Raw genomic sequence first — 23,746 nt, 5'->3', positions numbered from 1 at the left:
AAAATTTTATGATTCTTTATACAATAAATTGCAATCCAATTAACTCTACAACAGAGTAGGCAGTTAGACAGACATGAGCAGAGTAGGAACAACAGGACAGGTACAGAACGCCATCAGGGTAGGGAGCCCCAGGTACCTATCGATGGGCCAAACTGGGAGGACAAGTGTTGTCAGGTGGGAACTTGTTCTCAGGGTGACCCTTTCCTCCCCTAGCATATTGCTGGTCATGTAGTTTAGACCCCCTGACCTTTGTCACTGCCGGCCATGCGGTTCAGACCCTCCCCTGACTTTCCTCTGCTGCTGTGACCCTAGTCATGGCGTAGATCAGCTACCCTTAGGGGAGGAACAAGGAGGCTGAAGAATCGCTTCATAAATTCCCACACAAGCCCTTGTACCACCACTCCCTGAAACATTAAACCCTCAAGACAATGAGGTTCTGATCTGCATCAAAGAATCTTAGGGGAAAAGCCTCAGGTCTGTTGAACACAGAGACAGAGTTTTACTCAAAGTAGAAATAACTTCTAGGCCTCAGTCGTGTTTTAGCTACAGGCTCAGAAATGCAGTAAAGCCATGGCATCAGGACACTCTGTGATGAATAATGATCCACTATGCTAGCCCTGGTCATCAGTAGAGACTTTGACCCTAAAAAGACACACTTGGAAAGGTGATAAAAATTCTTTTGACATCCTCCCCTGAGACCTCCGTGAAATTTCCACCTTTGAACAGGAGGTAAAACCCTTAAGACAATGGACTCAGCACACTCTTTCTCGAACACACCTGCACCTTTCCCCACCATCTCCTTCCCCTGGTGGTTCTCTCTCTCTGGAGTTACGTCCCCTCCTCCAAAGCTCCAAGGACCCTTCTTCTGCATTTGTAACTTGTTTCCTGAATCCACACAGCTCAGCTGGCTAACTTCTTCCACAGTCACTTCTATTTCTGTGATTTTCTAAATAAACTATTGCTTATATTTGAGTTCCTTAGCTCTGAATTATTTTCTTAGCTAAATTCAAGAATGAAGGTGTAACTTCTGGTGCCTTTCACCACTAACATTTGTATTAAAATGTACAGTTATGATTATATAGTTGAACACTGATCAGTATATCATATATAAATTCTATAAAATTACATTTTTAAATAATAAGAACATACACACTAACATTCCCTTTTATTGAACACTGACTTATTTTGAGTAGAAACCAATCAACATTATAAAATACTCATTTTCACTTATATGATATTTTTAAATATCTTAAACACTAATGTAAGAATTATAGTAGAGATTCAATTAAACAAATTCAAACCAAATGAAAATATAGAGAGGAAACTTAAGGTGGGATTTGATGACTAAAGACCGGAAAACATTTTTTATGAATGGCATTTTTCTCTGAAGAAATACATTGCACATTTACCTGGAAGACAGCCCTTGAAGACCATATGTTCCAAATAATTGAGTCTTAAATCTGGGATGGCATCTGTTTTAGGGTGATTGGAGGAGACAATCATTAAAGAGCTGCTTGGACTGAAATCTGTTGAATTGCTAATGAAGAATCTATCTAACTGGAGAAGGAAGAGGCACAAAAATCACATTTCCTGTTTTGTCTGTTTTCTCTTGGTGATCACTTTTCTTAAATTCTCTTTTTGTTTGAACATTTCTTCACTTTTGGTAACTATTTTCTATAATACACTTTTTTCTTGACTAATATAATATATAAACAAAATTACATCATCAAATGAGCTAGTTTCTTATTCTTGCTAGTTTATTCTTGCTAGTTTCTTATCCTTTCTCATAGCTAACTATACAAATGTTACTTAACCTCTTTAAATCTCAAATTCTTCATTTAAAAATGTATAGTTATGATATTAAGTAATAGGACCATATTCACAGGGTTTTACGAAAGCTCAATGAGGTAAGACATGCAACTATTTTACTATTCCTTAATGAGTGCCAATTATATGTCAGATGGTATGTTGATAAATGAATGTTTATTAAAAATTATTTCATTATTTCCATGTCTCCGGTTCTATTTTGCTTGCTGATTTGTTTTGTTGATTAGGTTCCACTTTTAGGTGAGATCATATGGTATTTGTCTTTCACCTTCTGGCTTATTTCACTCAGCTTAATGAGAAGAAACTGACAGTAACCAGAGTGGAGAGGGGAGGGGAATAACAGGGGAAATAAGAGGAAGGGTCATCAAGGACCACATATAAAGGACACACAGACAAAGACAGCAGGGGAGGGGAGGATTGAATGTGGGAGGTGGGGTGGATAGGTAGGGCTGAGGAGAGTAATGGGGGAAAATGGGGACAACTGTAACTGAAACATAAGAACATCTAAAAGAAACAAATATTTCAGCTGCTGTCCAATAGGCATCTGAATGAGAGTAAATTAAAAGACACAAATTTGAAAATGATTGGTGTGAGAATGTCTATTAGACAATTAATTCTTAAAAGAAAGCACTCATCAAAAGAGAAAGATAAACCCTGGCTGGTGTAGCTCAGTGGATTGAGCACGGGCCTGTGAAGCAAAGGGTCTCCAGTTCAATTCCAAGTCAGGGCACATGCCAGGCTGCAGGCTAGGTCCCCAGTAGGGGACACATGAGAAGCAACCACACATTGATGTTTCTCTCCCACTCTTTCTCCTTCTCTTCCCCTCTCTCTAAAAATAAATAAATAAATAAATATTTTTTTTAAAAAGAGAGAAAGATAATAATAATAAGCCAATAGAATAATCAAAGGACAGTGAGACTTCTGACACAAGATTTTGTACATTGCTACGTGAGGCCTTTTAATAACAATATTGAGAACAGTGAGGGTATCAATATAATAATGCTAAAGATAATAATAATAGTGAAAATAAAATGTTCATTATTACCTTACATTACAATATAGGTCTTGAATTTTAACCAATATCTAAGCGAACTGATGATATAGTATATTAACATAAAATGTTAGGAATTAACAAGATGTCTTTATAACTCAAGAAATATTTACATGACTAGAACAACTAAGAATATTAAGACTTTGCTTTGAAATTCCAGTACTGGAGAAAAAAACACACCTGTTATGATGGTTATGAGTATAAGTTACAGGAATAGGCATGTATGTGTACCATAAGGATAAACGGAATTCTGCATGTTAGTTGTAATTCAGAATAATGATGAAAATATAAAATAATAGAAACTCACTACATTTGCTTGATTACAAATCATTCTTAATCATGATGATCATCAAAGAATGAGCTTCAGGTTGCACTTTCTCTCCTCAAACGTGGTACGCAGAAGAAAATAGTACACATGGTATTTTTCAGATACAGTTATGTTATCAGACCGGAGATCTTAGTTCAGTTTTTCAAAATACCACTCCGCCATAAAATTGCACACATTCATGTTCCCCTTATGTTGTTGGCTCATAACTGAAATAAGTGTCAGACATTCTCCATAAAGCTTCACTTAAACTCCTGTGGGAGTCACTATGCATTTTTTATCTATAATTTCTTCTTTAAACTGTGCCTTTCAGTATGTACTAAAGAGAATAAACGTTTTCAAAGATTCCAAGAAAATTGGAATAAACATATTTTATAACGCTGCACACTTTATCAGTATTTATTAACAGCCACACACACCCAGCTTGAGAGTGATACGATTTAGTCAATTCCATACATCCAACACATGCTTTGTGTTTACTGAATGACTAACAGAAGGCACATTTAGGTGGCAGCTTCGTGTATCTCAGAAGTTGGTTGAATAAAAATGCTTAAACAAAAATACACCCAAATTAAATTAAGGTATAGGAAATTTCAGTTATATAAAACAATATTATAATTTCTTGAAAGATTTATTTAATTATTTGTTTTTAAAGAAAGGGGAAGGAGGGAGAAAGAGGAAGAGAAGCATTGGTATTTGAGAGAAACATTGATAAATTGCCTCTTGGACCCCTGCAACTGGGGAGCCAGCCCACAACCTAGGCATGTGCTCTGACCAGCAATTGAACTAGGGACCTTATAGTTAGTAGGGCACAACTCAATCCACTGAGCCACACCAACCAAGGCAAGATTCTTTAACTTACATTTCACATGAACACTAGGACTTATAAATATGGCTAACATACTGACATCCATATGTAACAAACTTGATAAAATGATATCTATTCTATTTCACAGGACTTTGATTAAGGAGTTATGTTTGTTTCATTGTATATATTCAAACACAAAAAAATTTGGCCCATGCAGAAACTAGATTTTGAAGCAATCTATATTAAAAATTTTGCCAAAAAGTAATACTGTCAGTTCAATAAAATAGTTGATTATTTACCTCTCAATGTTGCATAAAATGTGACCCATTATACAGATCAGAGTACTTGCCTTTTTAAAATTTAACAATGACAAAGCAGATTTGCATGCCTAAAACTATAGGTAGTAGTGAAACCTGTATATACTATGTTTTTTCCTATGCATACATACTTGTGACAAAGGCACACTAAGAGATTAACAACAATGCCTAATAATAAAGTACAGCAATTAGCTTGTCCTGAGTGGGATGAAGTACAGTGGTACAAGATTTCATCATACTACTCAGAAGAACACACAATTTTAACTATATAAGCTGTTTATTTCTGAAACTTTCCATTTTATATTTTTGAACCTTGGTTGACTCAGGTAACTGCAACCCAAAAGGAAACCATGGAAAAGGGTGGACTACTATACTTTTGGGTATTAATTTGATTTTTATTATTTAAGCTCAGATCTCTGAATTTTATTCTGTTAAAACTGATTTTAGTTCCTGAATTTCTATTACCCATGATTGCTTCCAGGTAAAGTTTCATTTTGCTAAAGATTTTGAAAAATGTAAGTATGATGTACATAAAACCTAAATATCTCAGCAAAATTAAACAAATGCTAGTTTTTCAATAATTTCATTATATTATAAGAATACCTTTTATATTTTTAAATGAAAATGATTGACCCTGGAATTACTATTGCTAAGACTATTCAAAACAAGTATCCATTTTTTAAGTCTCAACTGATCACATTTTTCATCTTTCAAAGTATTCAACAAGCGCAGAACTTTATGATGGATCACAAATCTTAAGCTAGATCTAGGCTTTCGCATTAGTGGCTGGGTGAGTGAATTGGTGACCTACGGGGTGACACCATGTGCGTCCCTCTGCAGAAGTCATTCTAACAGAAATTATGTTCTCCAAGCAGGGCATCTGCCCTAAGTGCTCATAGCTCCCGGACTGCCCGCCCCAGACATTATAATCACCTGGAGCCTGCAGGAACAGGACCTCTAGATGATGCTCTGAAACAGAAATGCTTCCAAATTTCAAAAGGTTAGGTGTTGCCTTGGTGGAGGCTTCTTCCCTGTCGATCAATACTTACGTAATAAGCGAAGAATGATAGCCAAAAAGGAAGGCATCAGCCAAATCAGTAACTCTTCCTTAACGTTATTAAAAAACAGTCTTATCATTGAGTTCAGCAGAATGTATGTGCCTTGCATGTTTGAATAGATATAAATCACTTAGCGCAATTACTTATCAATAACAATAAATATGAACTAGTATGTGATATAGTCATGTGTGCTTTCGATATATTTTTCCCCTTAGGGTATACATGATTCTTACCCTCAATTAAAATCTTGCCCTATGGATTACAATGAGAGAAAGGGAAAGATAAATAAATTAAAAGAAGGCTAAAGACATTTTAAAAATGTTAGTTATCAAGCTAGAACATTAATAGCATTTTTAAACTCATTTACTAGGAAAACACAAAATGGGCTGATTTTTAAAGGATCAGTATGAATTAGGAAAAATGCTGACTATTTAACTCAATCCATTACTTAACTAGTTCAACAAATATTTGCTCATGTGCTTCCCTGAAATGAATAGAGACATTTTCAGACAAATAGAAATTAAGGTTCGTACCAAATAATCTTAACTGGAATAAATATTTTAAAATGCCCTGCCTGGCTTTGTCAGTTGGTGAGAGCATCACCCCAATACATCAAGGCTGGTGGTGGGTTCGATTCCCAGTCTGGAACAACAAATCAATCTCTCTCTAAAAACACAACAACGTCAATGAGTTGAATACAAAACCGTTTTCAGGTGGGAGGTGTAAATGATGATCAAGACAAGTAATTATTTCTGATATACAAGGAGAACTGTTCCTTATTAACTAATCTTGCTGAACGGATAGATAAAACAAGAGTGCTGGTGTAATTGCTGATGTGATAATTACAGCTGCTATTAGGGCTGGGTTCTCTAGGGGATACATTATCTACATGAAGGCAAATAATAATTGCAAAGAGCTGTTTTACAATCATAAAATAAAGAATCAAAATGCTCCCACTCTGTCACCTCTACCCCTGATTCTTTTTGTCTCTAGCTTAAGTCAGATAACCTTGAAGGATGTTAGTCACAACTCTCACCATTGGCCCTGGTAACTCTGATTGACTGCATTTTCCCAGTGAGAGGTACCAGAACCTTTGGGGTAGCTGGTTGATTCTATTGCCCAGGAAAGTACAGAAGGAACAACTTGAACGAAATGTGCAGTGTAGCCTGAGGTTACAACCCAAAGAAATCAATAAATATTTCTGAGTCCATGCTGACACAAACAAATACAGAATGAATAAATAAAAAAGATAAGAGACCACTCTTCCTTATAGAAAAATCCCAATTAATAAATGCAGAATGAATGTTGGAAACAGAAAGTTACTGTCTCAATATCACATCAGAAATAATTGCTTTTGGCAAGATCTGCTTTCTGCGAAATGACTGATGGATGATTTCCAAATGTGTTAATGTTATGAAAAATAAACATGCAAACAAAAAGCAAGGAATTGTCACAGACTGGAGAAACTAAGAAGATACGGCAGTTTAGTGGGGAATCTGGGCAAAGGGTTTATGGAACTATGGTATATTTTGCAATTTGCTTTATATTGTCTCAGAATAAAAAAATGAAAAGAGTAGAATATAAGAATTGCACACAAATAGTTTTTCTAACAATTTAAATGTTTTATGTTTTAAACAAATACCCTAAGAGTCTTATTTTGACTAACAAAAAAGAGAGAGAAAACAATTTTTATTTTTTGGCAATTAAAGTGACTATTTGTTCAACTTGTGTTAGAAAAAGAATAACAAATCACCCTTGAACCAGAAGAAACTATTTACCTACATCACCCCAAACCACTTTTAAATAAATCAATATCTTTAGTGGCTATTTTTTGTCTACCTTCACTCTCATCCATGTGTCTCTCTTTGCTGTACTGTGTGCTCTTTCTACAGGGATAAGCATGTGGCCAAGACAGCATCAGATTAGTCACCCCATTCTACTCCTAATTAGACCAAAAGGGATTTTTCTCGGAAATGAGTGCTGTCAGACAAACAGAAGCAGCGTCTGCATCCCTGGATGCAAACTGACCCTGGGAACCAGAGTTACCTCCACCCTCTACTCTTTTTTTAAATTTTATTATTAAGAAGGTGGGATAAGGTGGTAGCTATTGTAAGTCAATAAATTCCTCCTTTGTGTTTAAGCTAGTCACTCTAATATTAAAGAGGATTTTTACTCTACCCTCATATCCTGCCTAAGTATTAAGGTCGGTTTCGCATACCGAAAATCTTGGTTCTAATTAATCCCAATTTTTTGGCCGCTTTCCTAGAGTAATTGTGGGTCTTTCACTTTCAAATGTATGGATAAATGAACCGTTATGTTGATAGCTGATATGAACTTATCTAGAGTTTTAGAATCTTAAAGCGGCAAAAACATTTATAGTAGTCATCAGAGAACATATTCTGAAACTTGCGATTCTGGTGCGGCATCAAGCTTTGGGCAGGAACGGCATTCCAGACAGTTACTGTCGATCCAAATCGCTTTACTAAATCACTCCACTCTGTTAATTTTCCTACATCACTTTGGATATGCCAAGTTGTTATCCTCTGATTTAATCTCCAAATATCCAGGCGGAGGCCGTATTTCCCAGCTCCGGTATGGTTTCCAGTAATCTCTGGTGAGCCAGATCTTCGGGCCACGATGCCATTTCAACATCCCTTTAGGCACACCAACATTTTATGCTCCGATTTAATTCCCAAACTGTTCAAACATGCCAGATTGTTGCCTATGAAGTCATTGTCACAACAGCGCCCCCCTCATAATGTTCTCATGTGAACAGATTGATGTTTATAGTCTTGTACGATTTATGCACTTGTTTCTTTTCCTTCAAGAAACTATAATGATTTCATATTTATAATTGTACTGTCAACTTTTTACCAATTCCAAAGCTAGCCATTTTAATAATATGAGGGCTTAGGTTAATTATTAATAAAATTTTAAATTCAAAATTCCAAAATCAATCTATCATTTTCCTACCTTGCACCAAATTATTTCTATCTTGTGGGGTTTTTTTAGTTGAAATTCAAAGCCAGACAATGTGTTCAAATCTTCACTTCAAAATACTACCTATTTCTCCTCCCTCAATTTTGTTCACATTTAGCAAATCGTGAAACATTGTAGATGATGCATTGTGACATTAACTTTAGAATGCCTAGGTTTATGTTATCACTATGATCTTTATAGAACATCCATCCATCACTTCATTAGGTTTCCATAATAAATTCTCAAAAGACATATGAATATAGTTTGGTTTGTTTAGAAAATCTGTGATTTCAACCAGAGTGACAAATAGCTTCTCCCATTCTTTTGAGTTCCTTGGGACAAAATTGGACTGCTCATTGGTAAAAGATAATGAAAATGACAATAATTATTAGTTACTACTGAGGGCTACTTCATGATTTATTTATAGCAGTATTGTTTTCATGTGTTAGTCAGAAATGTAACTATCTTAAAAAGCTGTTACATTTTAAAAATTTATTAAGAGCATGTAGCTTTTGATCTTCTACTCCTGTTTGATAAACTGTATATTAGAGTCATTTTTGGTTCAAATTAAATTTGAGAAGAGGGTACAGAGATTTTGAGTGTACCCTGTGTGCTGACACATGCAGAGTTTCTTTCATTCAACATCCCTATCAGAGCGATACATTTATTATAATTCATGAACATATATTGACACATTATTAATGAAAGTACATTTCGTACATTTCATCATTTCGTCACTCTTGGTGTTATGCACTCTATGGGTTTGAACAAATGTATATCAACTGATGTCCACCATTTTAGTGTCATATAGAGTAATTTCACTGCCCTAAAAACCCTCCAGGCCCCACCTCTCCGCCCTTCTCTCACATCTGACCTTTGGCAACCACTGATTTTTCCCCTTTTCTGGAATGCCATGTGATTGAAATCATACAACACGTTAACACTTTTCCACTGGCCTTTTTGCATTGGCATTATTCCTCTAAGTCTTCCCCATGTCTTTTTATGGACTGATAGCTCATCCCTGTATGACGGTACCCCTAATCATAACTGTTAGGGACAAAGAAGAAAAACTTACATCAATTGAAAAAAGTAAAGAATAAAATAAATACTGAGCATAGAATAAAAGGCCATATTCTGTCGTTTCTTTAGGAATAAATTTATCTTCAGTAACTTATATTAATTTTCCCTTTTAGTGTATTGATTCCTGTTTTATAACTTTAGATACTTCCTCTGATGTCCTTTGATTTGTTTTGTGTTCTATTTCTTACCTATTGAAAAGAATGCTTGGTTATTAATATTATTATTTTCTTGAAATAGGTGTTGAATAATTTGTTTCTACATATTATTTTTATTATTATCACTTTAGTCAAAAATTACAAAATAAAAACATATTTTATTGTTTCATTGATCTAAATACAATATAAGTTAAATTTAAAATGTCAATTTAATATAATAATTATAATTAATATTATACTAAACTGATTATATTAAGCTAATTATCTTAAAATAATTTTCAAGTGAGTGAGCTTCTATGGTGATTAAATATATATTGTTTATATCACTTATCTTTCCTTTTAGTAACTTTTCTTTTTTCTTTGTTTTTTTTTTCTTTAGATTTCTTCATAGTTTTAAAATGTCCCCTTGCTTTAATTATATGCTGGTTCTTCATTCAGAGAGACATAATTTTACTTGGCTTACTGTTTTTTGTCTATTTTATATCTTGATTATTGCATATATAATATTTTTGTTTTTTATAAGAAAATATGATTATCCATAAGAAAGTTGTATTTTCTCTTCTAATATCTTAACTTTATGTTATTTTGATCATTAATCCCTTTGATCTTTTTTGTACATCTTTTTGACTTTCCTCCACAAAATGCTGTTTTGAATTTTATAGTTTTTTTAATGCTCTTCTTAAATTTAATTAAACTTCCCCTAGTATAATGGTAGCCTCTGTATAATCTTTCCTTCCCTTACTTTATTTATCTTAAAGTAAGCTTGCTTTAGCCTACTCTTTTATCAAATGAACTTGCTATTTTATTCTTTGAAATTTCAGTTTTCACATTTCCAGTTGTTACAGGTCCACAATAGGTCCTATGTCTAAAATCTCTTAAATGTTTGCTTCTGCCTCTGCAACTAGATAATATTTTTTTTCAAATTAAAGCTTGATTTCACCATAAGCTTAGAGATTTTCACATACTGGAGAATGTTTTCAAAGTATCATCTTAAAAAAAATGTATTCTGACCATTTAAAGAGAAGTCTATTGGAACTCAGTGGTCTTCACCATCGTAGATGCTTTATCAAAATTTAAAGCTGAATTCCTGATAAAAATAAATATAATTTTATCCCCTATCAATTAAAGGAGAATTATAGATGAAGCAGGCAATCATGAACAAAAAATCATTCTTTAGTATAGTTTCCTTGTGGTGTTTTTAAGGAGTTGTGTTGGAAATTATTTACCCCTCTCTACTTTGCATTTGAGTCTGGCTTCTGTGCAAGGTACAGGTGTTGGCTGTGAGGTGGTGCCAGCTCTGTCAATGATAGTCATACTCTTCTATCTCTTTGTCCTTAGGTTACAGTTCCTACATCCTAGATAAACCAGACACAGGCTCACTGTCTCTGCTTTAATGCCAGTATTCCGAGACAAGTAATGAGTGTGTAAGGGAATGACCAATGTACTCTCATTATCGGATATTACCATCTCCACTAGGCCTTCTCAATAGGATTCAGTTATTAGACTTTTTGAATCATGTAAATAGTCACATCTTAATCTTCAGCAACACTTAGAAATAAACCAGTCTTTAATCTAGTTTAATCTCAACTACACCTTAGAGATTTTTGTTGAAGGTTTCTGACCTCTGGATGATTCTTTCCTTAGTTTACATTCTTGTAATTTTCCCCATATAGTGTATTGAATGCTTCAGTGTTTAAGATATTATTTGAAAATGTCTTCGTTAGCCCTGGCTGGTGTAGCTCAGTGGATTGAGCATTGGCTGGGAACCAAAGGGTTGCTGGCTTGATTCCCAGTCAGGGCACATGCCTGGGTTACAGGCCAGGTCTCTGATGGGGGCCATATGAGAAGCAACCATGCATTGATGTGTTTTTCCCTCTCTTTCTACCACCCTTTCCCTTTCTTTAAAAGCAAAATAAAATAAAAATGTCTTTGTTATCTCTATGATACTTGAGAGATTGTCAACATTTCATTTTCAGAGAATATACTCCCTCACTCGGTATTGAGTGTTAAAATGAGTCTATCCATTGAACAATGATTCTATAAGATGAGCAATTGCAGGCTTTAAACTTAGATGTTGGACCATGTTTAAATGCTGGTAGTGATGATCAATCAAGAGAAAAGTTGTGTTAGAGGATGCCTGAGTTAATGAATAACTGTGTAAACAAAGTCCATGAGAATAATGAGGATCTGATTTATTGACAGAGGGAATACAAAGCTCAATGTAGAAGAGAAATCACAGCAAAAAGGGCTCTGCGGACATCTGACTTAAAGAGAACCCAATCAGATTTTTTCCCTGAAATTTGAAAAATTGGTTTTAGATACTTCAAATGGCTTGACAAGGGTACTGCATTTTTAAGGTGATACAAACTTGGGGGTTGAGGGTTGTGTTCCCAGAGAATCAGTATGCTTTGGTTGACATAGGGGCAGGAGAAAGAGGCTGACGCCTGGAATGGTTCGGCAAGGTGGGGCCTTGACTTGGAACATTTTATTTCCTGGTTACAGTCCTAATGGGGCCTTACATTACTTCTTGACATTGAGACCTGAGAGATATTCTTTATCTGTAGAATAGGTGGGTGCTGTAGATAAAATTAAGTAATCTTTGTCAAAAACAAATGAGAATACCTTGAACTAGATAATTTAGATATCTGAACTGAATAGCCAAGTAAAGTAAATATAAGTGATTAATTTATACTAGAAGACTTATCAATGAAGAAAGAAAAAATGGGAAGATATTGCAGTATATTGTTAAAGAAAGCTCAGGAATTTCTAATAGATTTGTTTTAGGGGCTCAGCGCATAATTCAGGAGTATTACTAGTTTTTAACCTGAGAAACTAAATGATTGGTGGGACCATTTACTGTAATACTTGAGGAAAATGAAATTGCGGTGATGATCAACAATTCTTTTTGAATGTGCTTGTTTGGCATGCTTGTGTGATATCTGGTATCTCGGGGGGAGGCAAATGCATGAATCCAGAGGGGTTAGTACCAGAAATATTATTGTAGGAGAAATCAGCGTATAGACAGAATGCAGAGCTTTAGGAATGGGTGATCCATCCTAGAGAAAATGCACACATGAAGGAGGAAGAGAAGCCCACACTGAGCCAGGCCATAGAGACAATTATGGATATTGACATGGTATGGTCTTTTAGGTTAAAAAATGAATTCAGAAAACAAATATGGTGTCTTTGTAGACAAAACACTAAAGTGTTTTAAGAAATATGCTGTTGTTGCCTGTGAGAAATGCCTGGAGATGTAATGCCTGAAAGATGAGGACAGAGAAATGACTTATTTGGCAACAGAAAGGTTGTTAGTGGCCTCTGTTTTGGCATTTAAGTGGAATTGATAGACTCCCATTCTAGATTGGAATGAGTTATGAAAAAAATTCTTGCTTTGAAGGAAATTAGGCAAATGGCTAGATGCCTGGTGTAAGATGAACAATTACAGGCTTTTAAACTTAGATGTTGGACCATGTTTAAATGCTGGTGGTGATGATCAGTTGAGAGAAAAGTTGTGTTTGATGATGCCAGAGATAATGAATAACTACATAAACAAAGTCCATGAGAATAATAAAGATCTGATTTATTGACAGAGGGAATACAAAACTCAATGTAAAAGAGAAACTTAAAGAATATGAATACAGATAAAAGTATTTTGCTAGGTAATTTATTATGACCTAATATTTTTGATAATAGGTAGGTAAGAGAAAGCATCAAAAACCAAACATTCTGAGTCCAAATTCCATCTGCTTTGCTGCCTCATTTCACTTAATCTTTCAACCAACATTTATTAGCAGCTACTATTGATGATCACTGGTCTAGCTGCTGAGGAAGAGATTTGAACAGGATAGAGAACGTTCCAACCTTCATATGTTTTATATTACGTTAACATTCAATGACGAGTTCTGGAAAGAAATAGCAATGGGCATGTATTTATGGATGGGAAATTAGAAAAAGCCCTCTAAAAGAGTCATATCCGAGCCAAGACTTGAATAAAGTTAGAGAGGCATCTATAAGATTAAGTGGAAGAATGGCATGGCTGGCAGAAACAACAATAAATAAAATGACCTTGACTTGAAAGGATGCCAAGGTTGAAAAGCAGCAACTAGAAGTATTAAAAATAAATTTAAAAATTCTTCTATGAAATGGGAGGCTGTGGTAAAGATTAAATTCCACAACATATCCAAAGTACTCAGTACATATCTGAGACATAATAATCATTCAGTAAATAAGTACATTATTATTTTATCAACTTACATAGACATTCTATGAGTAGAATTCTATAGCATATGCAGTAGAATGTGGGGTTTTGTTTGATTGTGAATATTTAGATCCTTTACATTTATTATACTAATGTTATTATACAAAATACTCTTGGAAATCTGCTTTTTGGGATTTTATACAAAGTTAGTTTATGAATTACAAATTTGCATGTCATACAAACTTTTCCTCTTTTTCAAGGGTTCACTCAAAAGTAAACTCTTAGAAAATATTTTGTTTCTTCTTCTTTCCCAAATGAGTGATACCATCATCTCTTTTTCTGTTCTCCAAAATATTTCAATTTTAGAATTTACTGTCTACATTTGTTTATTTTTCTATAAGCCTGTGAGAACTTCTGTGGCATTTATTCCTTCAAGAAATAGTTACTGAAGATCTTATTCTAATTTGTAAGGTGATTAATAAACACAGTAACCAATCAAAGTTAATATCGAGTGCTACTATATGTACCAATGACAGTAACAGCAAACCCATGCAGTGCTTACATTATTAAAAATTATAGTTGGCAGAAATATAAACCAATTTAATTTTTATTAAGGACATGAAACAGAATAATGTAGTATAGAATGACTGAGACAGACTCAAGATAGGGGTTCAACATCACATCATCACACTTGAACCATGGACAAAAGACCCCAGTGGTGACATGGAAGAAAGGAAAAGAGGAGAAAGGACGGGAGGAGTGAAGAGGAATGAAACAGACCAGGGGTTAAAATATCAAACAAAATTACATGTTCTACATCGTCATTAAAAGGAGGTCAAACACCCAGGAAAACTTTTCAATCATGTGCTGTGAAGAGAAGTGTGCTTAATTGATACTTAAAAGGCGGAGTAGGCAGAGATCTATACAGTGTTTTCTCTTTATTCTTAAGAAACTGAGTTATAATAGTCATATTAATAATAGGAGATCCTAATTATCAGTTGAAGAATCATGTTAGTATGTTTGGAGGTCAATGACGCTTATTTAAAATGTCTACTAGGACATTATATGGGAATAACTGTGTTTGAGTATGTGTCTAATCCTGCCTTATTTACAACAGTATAGATTGAAGCTATTGAGCAATAAAAATTCAGAAACACCTCAAAAAGAATCTCAACTAATAATATATCTTCAAAATTCCTCCCCATTTTTGTGGGTGATTTGATGTCTGTACTCCGGGGAGAATTTATAGAAGCTTAGTTTTCAGTTTATGAAATCATTTAAAAAGTTTCTCTGAGCCAAATTTGGACTCGGTGTTTGATTGAATTCAATTGCTTGAGGATATAATATTTACTGAAATAAAATCTCTGGATTCTGCTAGCTATACACTATGTGTATTCAAGTTTCTCTGGAATTTCAAAAGTACAATAACTTCCAGGGAACAGCTCATCTTAATTCACAAAAATAATGCCAATAGTTTCCTTTTCTCCAAATTCAGAATGACATTAAGCATTTTAGAGCCACTTGTCACCTCTCCCTTTTCTACAAAGTATATTTCAAACTTTTATTACTCTCCTTCAGCTCCCTGACTCACCACCTGATTCTCAGGAGACTCAACATCCCGTTTCGTGTGGGTAACAGAAACTGTCAAGCAGGATCTGTCTGAACTTCTGCCTCTATTACTGTCAATGATCATACGTGAAAACCATCTCAGAGTTTGTCCCTCCTGTTGCAGGTTCACCTTCTTTGTCATGGTCAATGCCTGCATGCTGAAGAGACTGCGTCTCTGCTTTTTCCGCTGCATCTAGTCCTATGTAGCCAGGTCTCCCAATATCTCATGCTTAAAACAACCACCATTCATTTCACTCATGGTTTTTCAGGTCAGCAATTTGGTGTGCTCTCAGGTGGGCAGTTATTCTTATGCAGGTCTCACCACTCATACATCTGCTGTTAGCTAGATGGTAATACCCTTGGGCTGGCTGGGTTATAATGCCATTTCTGGAAAGGCTGGGCTAGCTGAGGACTCTCCCAGGTGTTCTTGTCCAGCTGGCTTGAATAGGCTTGTTCACATAGCATCAGAGTTCCATAAGCAGCCAGACAGCAAGCCGAATGCACAAACAATTTTCAAGCTCTCCAGGTTCCTGCTTGCTACCCTCAGATTGGCCAAGGCTAATTTTAAAGCCACCTATATTCAAGGGGCTGGGGAGGTTCTATATCTTTAACAGGAGAAATGGTAAACTCACTTTTCATTTCAAGATTATAGATATTAGGAAAGAAATAAATCTTAGTTCATCAAAATAGCTCATAAATTTGGGGGACGAGTTAAGACCCAATTAGCCAAGCAGGCATAGTACAGAGAATTTCCTCCACACAAAAAATGCAAGCTTTGTATTGTTAATTTGTTTAGTTTCAAAACATAAGGTAAATACTTGTACCTTATACTGGACATTTATCAAAATATTTATCATTGGATTACTTATTTATGCTTTGGAAATTAAATACTGTATCTTACTACCTCTGGCTTCTAGTGGAGAATAATGTAAACACTAAATGTATATTTACTGAAAATATTTACTGTTTATTGAGCAATAAATGCAGTTATACCCGATAATTTTATCATATTTAAATAGTATTATCAGACTCCACTGGTGTAGCTCAGTGGATTGAGTGCTGGCCTGTGAACCAAAGGGTCGCTGGTTTGATTCCCAGTCAGGGCACATGCCTGGGTTGCAGGCCCGGTCCCCAGCAGAGGGTGCACTAGAGGCAACCGCCCACTGATGTTTCTTTCCTCCTCTTTCTCCCTCCCTTCCCCTTCTCTAAAAATAAATAAATAAAATATTTAAGAAAATAGTATTATGAACTCAATCTTCTGCCCTACTTACATCCCCTTTATTATTTCTAAAATCATTTCCATTTTTGTTAATCCTCACCTTAGGAAGCATATGTTTATTGATTTTAGAGAGAGCAGAAAGGGGGAGAGTGGGAGGGAGAGAGAAGGAGAAAGAGAGAAACGTCAATGTGAGAGAGAAACATTGATTAGTTGCCTTCTGACACACCCTGACCAAGGACTAAACCTCCAACTTTATTGGTGTGGGGGACAATGCTCCAACCAGGTGAGCCACCTGGTCAGGGCTCAAGTTTTCTTTTCATAGGAGAGGAATATAATGGGAAGTTCATGGGTATACCGTTAAACAGACTTTTGCTTTAAAAATGGGTTTTGTATGTGATTTGGGGAAATCTTTTGCTTTCTGAAGGTATATCTTTCTTAAGCATTGAGGATCATTCTGAATATTAGAGGAATTTGGGGAATTAATCTTAAGGCTACGAAGTGATGATCCAGGAGCTTGTGATAATGAACAACTTATATGTGAGAAGCTGTCATACAAATGGCACTAACATCTTAGAATGTTAACATACTTGAACGTTGAGGTGTTATATACTTTAAATGCTATTTTAAATTTTATATAAATATATGGCTGCATCATATTGTAGAACTGCCCTGTTTTTCATACAAAATATTTTGCTGATATTGTGATCACTTGAAACTGACTTTCTTGGCATTTCTTGGGGCAACCCAGCTGTTCTCGCCAAAAAGGTATTCTCTAGAAAATGTGGAAAAGCAGTGATAAAAGTAAAGCATGCAACACATCTGGTGCAAAACAAAATCTATGTCAGTATGTTATGATTACCTTCCATCACTGAGACTGCTTAAAATGATGTTTCAGAGGTTCTTAATGTTCTTTCTCAAAGTGCAGTACCAGAAAACACACCCACCTCATTCACTCATTTGACTTCACAGGCTATATTTTCTAAATATGCACTTGAAAGTATGAGGAGTCTAGTTTCAGAAACTGAAAACGTTTAAAGATCTTTATTTTGGTTACCACGAAACAAGATTTTTCCCTCCCTTGGGAACAAAATTAAAATATTTCCTGTTTCTAGCATGAGTCAGCTTCATTAGGAATTCCAGCTTTTCTTCTCACATTTTTCCCAGGACAAGGAAAACAAATCACATAAATGGCTTTCCAAGGAACTTTCCTTTTTTCCTCCAAATCCAGGGATGTCATGAGAGCCAATGATCTTTACATTTCTATACCTAGTGTTGGGGTTTAATGAAGTGGCTGGTGTTGAAACGCATTTGATGGTAACAATCCAAACTGCAGTGCTTCTACCCCTACTACTGAAACCACACCTGTACGAATTAGACTTTGGGTTTCTCTATTCAGCATGTTTCTTAGAGGCTCTGAGCCCTTAATTTGGAGATTTTGCTTTGCACAGATTGCCTATATAACCTTCCATAGTGTATGGGTCATAGCCATAGGCATAGACCCACCTGGAGGTGCTGCAATGCACAGACTGTGGCCCGAGGTAGGTTTTCTGCACACAGGAATAACTGCTCCTTCTGCCTGCTCTGCAGGGGCCTGAACAGTGTTGTCAGGAACAACTGATAGTAGGGCAGCATTGATAGTTAGCTCGTAGTATTGTTTGTCAGGTGATGTATGAAAAATTGAATTTAGCACAGGAAATATGTTTTGAGGATTTGAATAAATACTGTGAAAGTGTGCAAGTTGCATGAAACTTGAAGTTATTAAAACAAATAGTGATTCTCAAGTGGGAAAAGAATCATTAAATGTCCATTCTTACATATTTCATTGAGATGCAAGTAACATTATTTTGAATGTACCTTTTGGGGAGGTCGAGAGACTGCAGATTCACTGGAAGCCCTGTTCCTAAAAGTTCAGCCTTACTTTACATATGGATAGTGCTCTGAAGCAAAAATAGAAAAGAGTTCAATTAAATTGCATAGTATATTGTGAGATTTTAGGCACTACAGTAGAAAATTCAAGATTCCAAGTTATATCATTTTCTGGCATTTGTGGTAAACCCTAAAAATAAGCATAAATAAAAAAGTGCCAGATGAATGTGCAGCATGCATTATAGTAAGGCATCAAGTATTATCATAAGAATTTCATTTAAAAATAAAATTAATTTGTCAGGAACCAATTTGACTTTGCAATTGTATTCATAGAAATCATGGTTGCTCTTTGCCTTTTAGGCTTGAACACAATGAAGAAAAATGAAGTTATTAAAGTCTGCTTCTAAGGTTACCACAGAGACACATTCTCAACCCAAGTTCATGTAATTTTAATGACAATAATTTATTTATTATTAGACTCCCTGGGAAAATCAGTTTGTTAGGACCATGACAGGCAAAGTCCCAATGCATTATCATTACAGAGACCTACTTCATACTTATTTTACTTGGCTCAAGGTTAATTCCTATGAAGTTTATTTTTAGTAGTCATGTAAAATTCTGTCCTTTTATTTCCTTTATCTGTACTAGCTCACAACAGCTTTGGCATGATGTTATTGTATGATTGAAAGGTAATAATCAAGGCAAAGGCATTTTCACGTTGTCCCCTCCTTTGGTCATAAAAGCACAAAGGCCAGCAGGGGCAAAAAAGACATCAGGTAAATATTATAATGCCTAGAATGGTCACTAACAAACACTAAAAAAGGCAAAACTAAAATCCAGGAGAGTAGATAAAATAGAATTCTGGCATAAACACTTGATTCAAGCAAAATGAGTCAGGAGAGGAAGAGCAAACTGACAAGATTGGAGGGGCCCAGTAGACCACAAAGAGCACAACTGTGGACTTGACATTGCCCTAGCAATGGCTCCATCCATACAAACAAACTCTACTCAACATCTCAGTACAATGGAGAGGAGTTCTTCCTAATAAAGAACTATGCATTGTCTACAGGAGACTCACTTTATGCACAGAATTACTGACAGCTTAAAGTAGATAAATGGAAAGAGCTGTACCAGGTAAACATTACAAATGAGATAGAACAGTAGGTTTGGCCAATACAAATTCTAAGACAAGTAGCATTACCAGAAACAAAAAGAAAGACTGTAAAATGATGAACAAATCCATTGATAAAGAAGAAACAACTATCATAAATGGCGGTGTGACTAACAACAGAGATCCAACTACTTTAAGCAAAACTGACAGACCTAAATGTACATATAGAAAGACAAAAAAACACTATACCTATGAAATAATTTTAAATCCTAATCCTTACCCTTACATCTATTTAAGAGATAAATTCATAATGAAAAACATTTTCACAAAGAATACTCCAAGGCATTATCAGTCACTGGTGAATTTAATCAAACATGTAAAGACTATTTAGAAAAGGACAGAATACTTACTAACTCATTTTAAAGGCCGGCATTACTTTGATTTTGAAATCAAAGACAATATAAATGCATTTCTACTTATTTTTCTATCTATTGATTGACCAATCTGTATCTATCCTATTAACATAAACGTAAAACATCCAACACAAAACATCAGTCATATATAATCCAGCAAAATAGAAAAATATAGTACATCATAAATGAGATTATTTAGGAGTACAAAATTTTTTAATATATCATCACCAATCAATTAAATTTACTAAATTTAAACAGTATTCATGAAAGTCATATGATCATCTCAATAGGTGCAGAGAAAATGTTTGACTTCTTAAAAGCTCTGATAAAACATGAATTAGAGGAAAAGAGTTGGTTTGTATTTTACTATAAAAAATAAGTATTTAATTCAATGAAGAATACCAACAGCAACAATGAGGCTACAGACATGACAAAGTTTTAAATCCCTAACACAGACTAGCAACTACTACCTAGAAGAGATAATAAACATCTAAGAATCAATAGAAAAGGAATAAGAAATCAAGCAGAAAAGGAGCCAAGGCACATACACAAAATTCACTGAAGCAGAATGAAGAGATTCTCAATCTCACTAGTTATCTTAAATTCAAATAACCAGTGAAATATATTTGGGTACATAAGAATAGCAGTGAGGACAGAAAAAACGTTAGTCGATATAAGGCGATCTGGAAGGTGTTGTGTTTTGCTTCTGGAAGTATAACCTGGGGCAGCCTTTACCAGAAACACTTTCAGGTTCTCGTAGTGAAAGTAAGTGCCTCATGTGCTCCAAGGTCCAGAAATCCCACTCCACGCATCGGTGCATATCTCCTAGAAACTCTCAGGGATTGTCATGTAAGAAATAAATGAAGGTGATTATATAAGACATCTAATTTTATTTACATGTCTATATGTAGATTGAATGACTGAAATCATGAAGTTGAACAAAACAAAGATATCAGTGTAGGAGGGAATCAATAGGTAAAATGTAGTAAGTGCCAATTTTAGAATAACCATTACTTATTTAGAAGCAACAAAAAGTGATTATGTATTGCAATATAAGTAGAAGTTAAAAGTACAGTGTTAAAAGAAAACAAGCATCAAAAATGCTCTGCAATACACGAAATATCCAAAGAACACAAGAGTATATGCACATTTCAGGATTTCCATTGAACAGACAAGGACAGAGTTTGGATACAGGAGAAAAATGGGGATCAGGGCGAAAGGCAATAAACACAAAACAAACACAATGCTAACCCAGAAAAGAGCTTTAGGTCATCAAAATAACTAATAGGAACTGGCTGGTTAATAGAACTATACAATTGTTTTGTTTGAAAATAGAAAAAAAAAACCCTAGAGAATAAAAATTTAAACCTACATTTCCAGGTGCAGGTAAACTGCAGTACCTGGAGTGAGAATAACAATGTGAACCCCTTCTTCATGGAATTCCTATTTGCCTGTGAGAAAACCTTAAATACTCCATAGGAATTATAACACATAGCAGTCACTTATCAGTACTTGACCTACAGTTGCCTATAATAAACGTGTTTCATCTATAATAGAGAAAAACCAATTGTTAGTAGAAATGTTAAATATTTTTCCAATCCTCCCCAAGGAAATAAACTATGAAACTACATAAATATTTGTTAGTTAAATTTCTTTACATTTGATTAAGTATATATCTGTGTATAGGCATATGTTTTCCGTGAAGAGCAATATAAAAGAATATAAATATTGAGAAGACTTGAGTATATAAGTTCTCCAAATTGCTAGGTTGTGATATTCTCCATACTAATGAACTCAACTTTGTCATGAATATTTCTGATCACAAATAATACTGATATCTCGCTCCCACTGATAAAGAGTGGGAGAGGAAAGATTTCTCAGGCCATTATTTAACCATCTGGAATCAGATATGTCTGAGGCAATAGGATTTCATGAACTTTTCTATTATATGAGTTAATAAAATTCAATTTCCTTTTAATCATTTTTCTTGGTTGTGATTTAAAGCTGAGATTCCAGACTAATACATAAAATCTTCCTTCATACTCAGCATATAAGTAACAAATAAAAATACTTTCAAAACTGTTGTTCATAGAAATAAGCTAATGAAAATACCAGTCTACTTTCTATCTTATTACATCCTAAAATTTAATAAAACACTTTATTCCTCTTCTACTCACTACTCCAATCACTTCCAAGTGATGAACGAAAAAAACAATGCTCATCAAGAGATTAACATCATTTAAAGTAGCAGAAGGCTGGTAATTTACATAGGAAAATATTTTGTGTTCTTTAATTCCATCCATTTACAGAGAAATGATAAAGCTGCCATCAGAATTGTAGAAGGGGTTGCATGGGACTTTAACAGGCTATAAACCACCAAGTAGCACATATAACCATATTTAATTGCTAAGGTAGCTGTCAGCTCTGGGCTGAAAGCATTGAATTTGTTATATTGCAAATGGGAAAGTGCCCCAATCCCCCCACCCTCTCTCTCTCTCTCTGCTATAGCCAGATGAATTCCCAGATTGTTTTAAACAAAATTAAAAAGCACTTCAGCTAATGACCTATATTTTTGACATTTTTTTCAGGTACATATTTAAGTGTTTAGACTAATTAAAACTTCTCATTTGAATACAGCTCCAAAGTTCTTTCTCACCTCCAACTCCGGCATAATCACAGCCTGATAGTCTGAGAACCCATGAAGTAAAAGAGGATAATGTCATTTTCTTACTTAATTTCCACTCACTTGCCATCACTTTTTGGCTTCCCAGAATCTGTAGGTTTGATGATGGTGGTTAAGATATAATGAGAGAAGAAGAGCTTTTTACTCAATGCTCTTTGTACTTATTCTTTGGCTGCTCAGTGACCATTGCTATTGCCAGCCACCAAATGCGAGCTCTTACGTGGCTTGCATTTCTGGTTTTATGGTGTATTCTCTGTCACAGTCAAGCCTTCTTTATAGCATCATGTCCTGGCATGCACTGTGCAAACTGAGGCTGAATTCTTGCGACTACCAGTCACTTTCTGCTCCAGAAGATCTCTTGGTAATGTTCTTTCAAGACATTCAGTCCTTGTTACCCTCCACATCCTAAAAAGACATTCTTGTCCTGTATGCTGAGAAGTGCAGTTTGAAAACGTCTCTTTCAGCCATGCTATTCATTGCCAGCTATTCCAACAAGCCTATAAACTAAATTTTTTAAAGCAGAAAGTAGACAGTCTTGTTTTCACCCCCAAAACTGCAAGAGGACAGAAGGCACGCTCACTTTGCAACTCTCTGATGCTCCATCTCCGGGCACAGGTGGGGAACTTTGCATCTGGGCAGGAGAGTGCAAGAAACCTCTGTCTTTCCAAATGGGCTCATGGTGAGCCTTCCTTACCTGATCTGGGAGAACGGGAATTCACTACCTCCAGCACAATAAGGGATGGAGAAATGCCCCAGAACCCTTATGAGTTATCCTCAAAGAACATCTCACTGATTAGTTTCTAGGCTTCTTTTATACAGTCTGGGCAGAAAAATGGTTGCCATTATCATTGGCATCAATTGAAATTACTGGGTGGGGCAACAGTAGGTTTCCTGTCATTTGTATGGAAAATAACATAGTAATTAATCAAAATAATACGCGGAAAACTGTTTCACATACTCACAAATGTGTGCTTACTTTTGACTCATCCTACATATTCCTCTACAAGTAATCCAACTCCTAACCATGACCTTAAAGGTAGGTGTATTT

This window comes from Sturnira hondurensis, unplaced genomic scaffold (assembly GCF_014824575.4).
Source record: "Sturnira hondurensis isolate 20B ecotype Veracruz unplaced genomic scaffold, ASM1482457v3 Scaffold0009859, whole genome shotgun sequence".
Taxonomy (NCBI): domain Eukaryota; kingdom Metazoa; phylum Chordata; class Mammalia; order Chiroptera; family Phyllostomidae; genus Sturnira; species Sturnira hondurensis.
Note: the sequence above shows the minus strand (reverse complement) of the source record.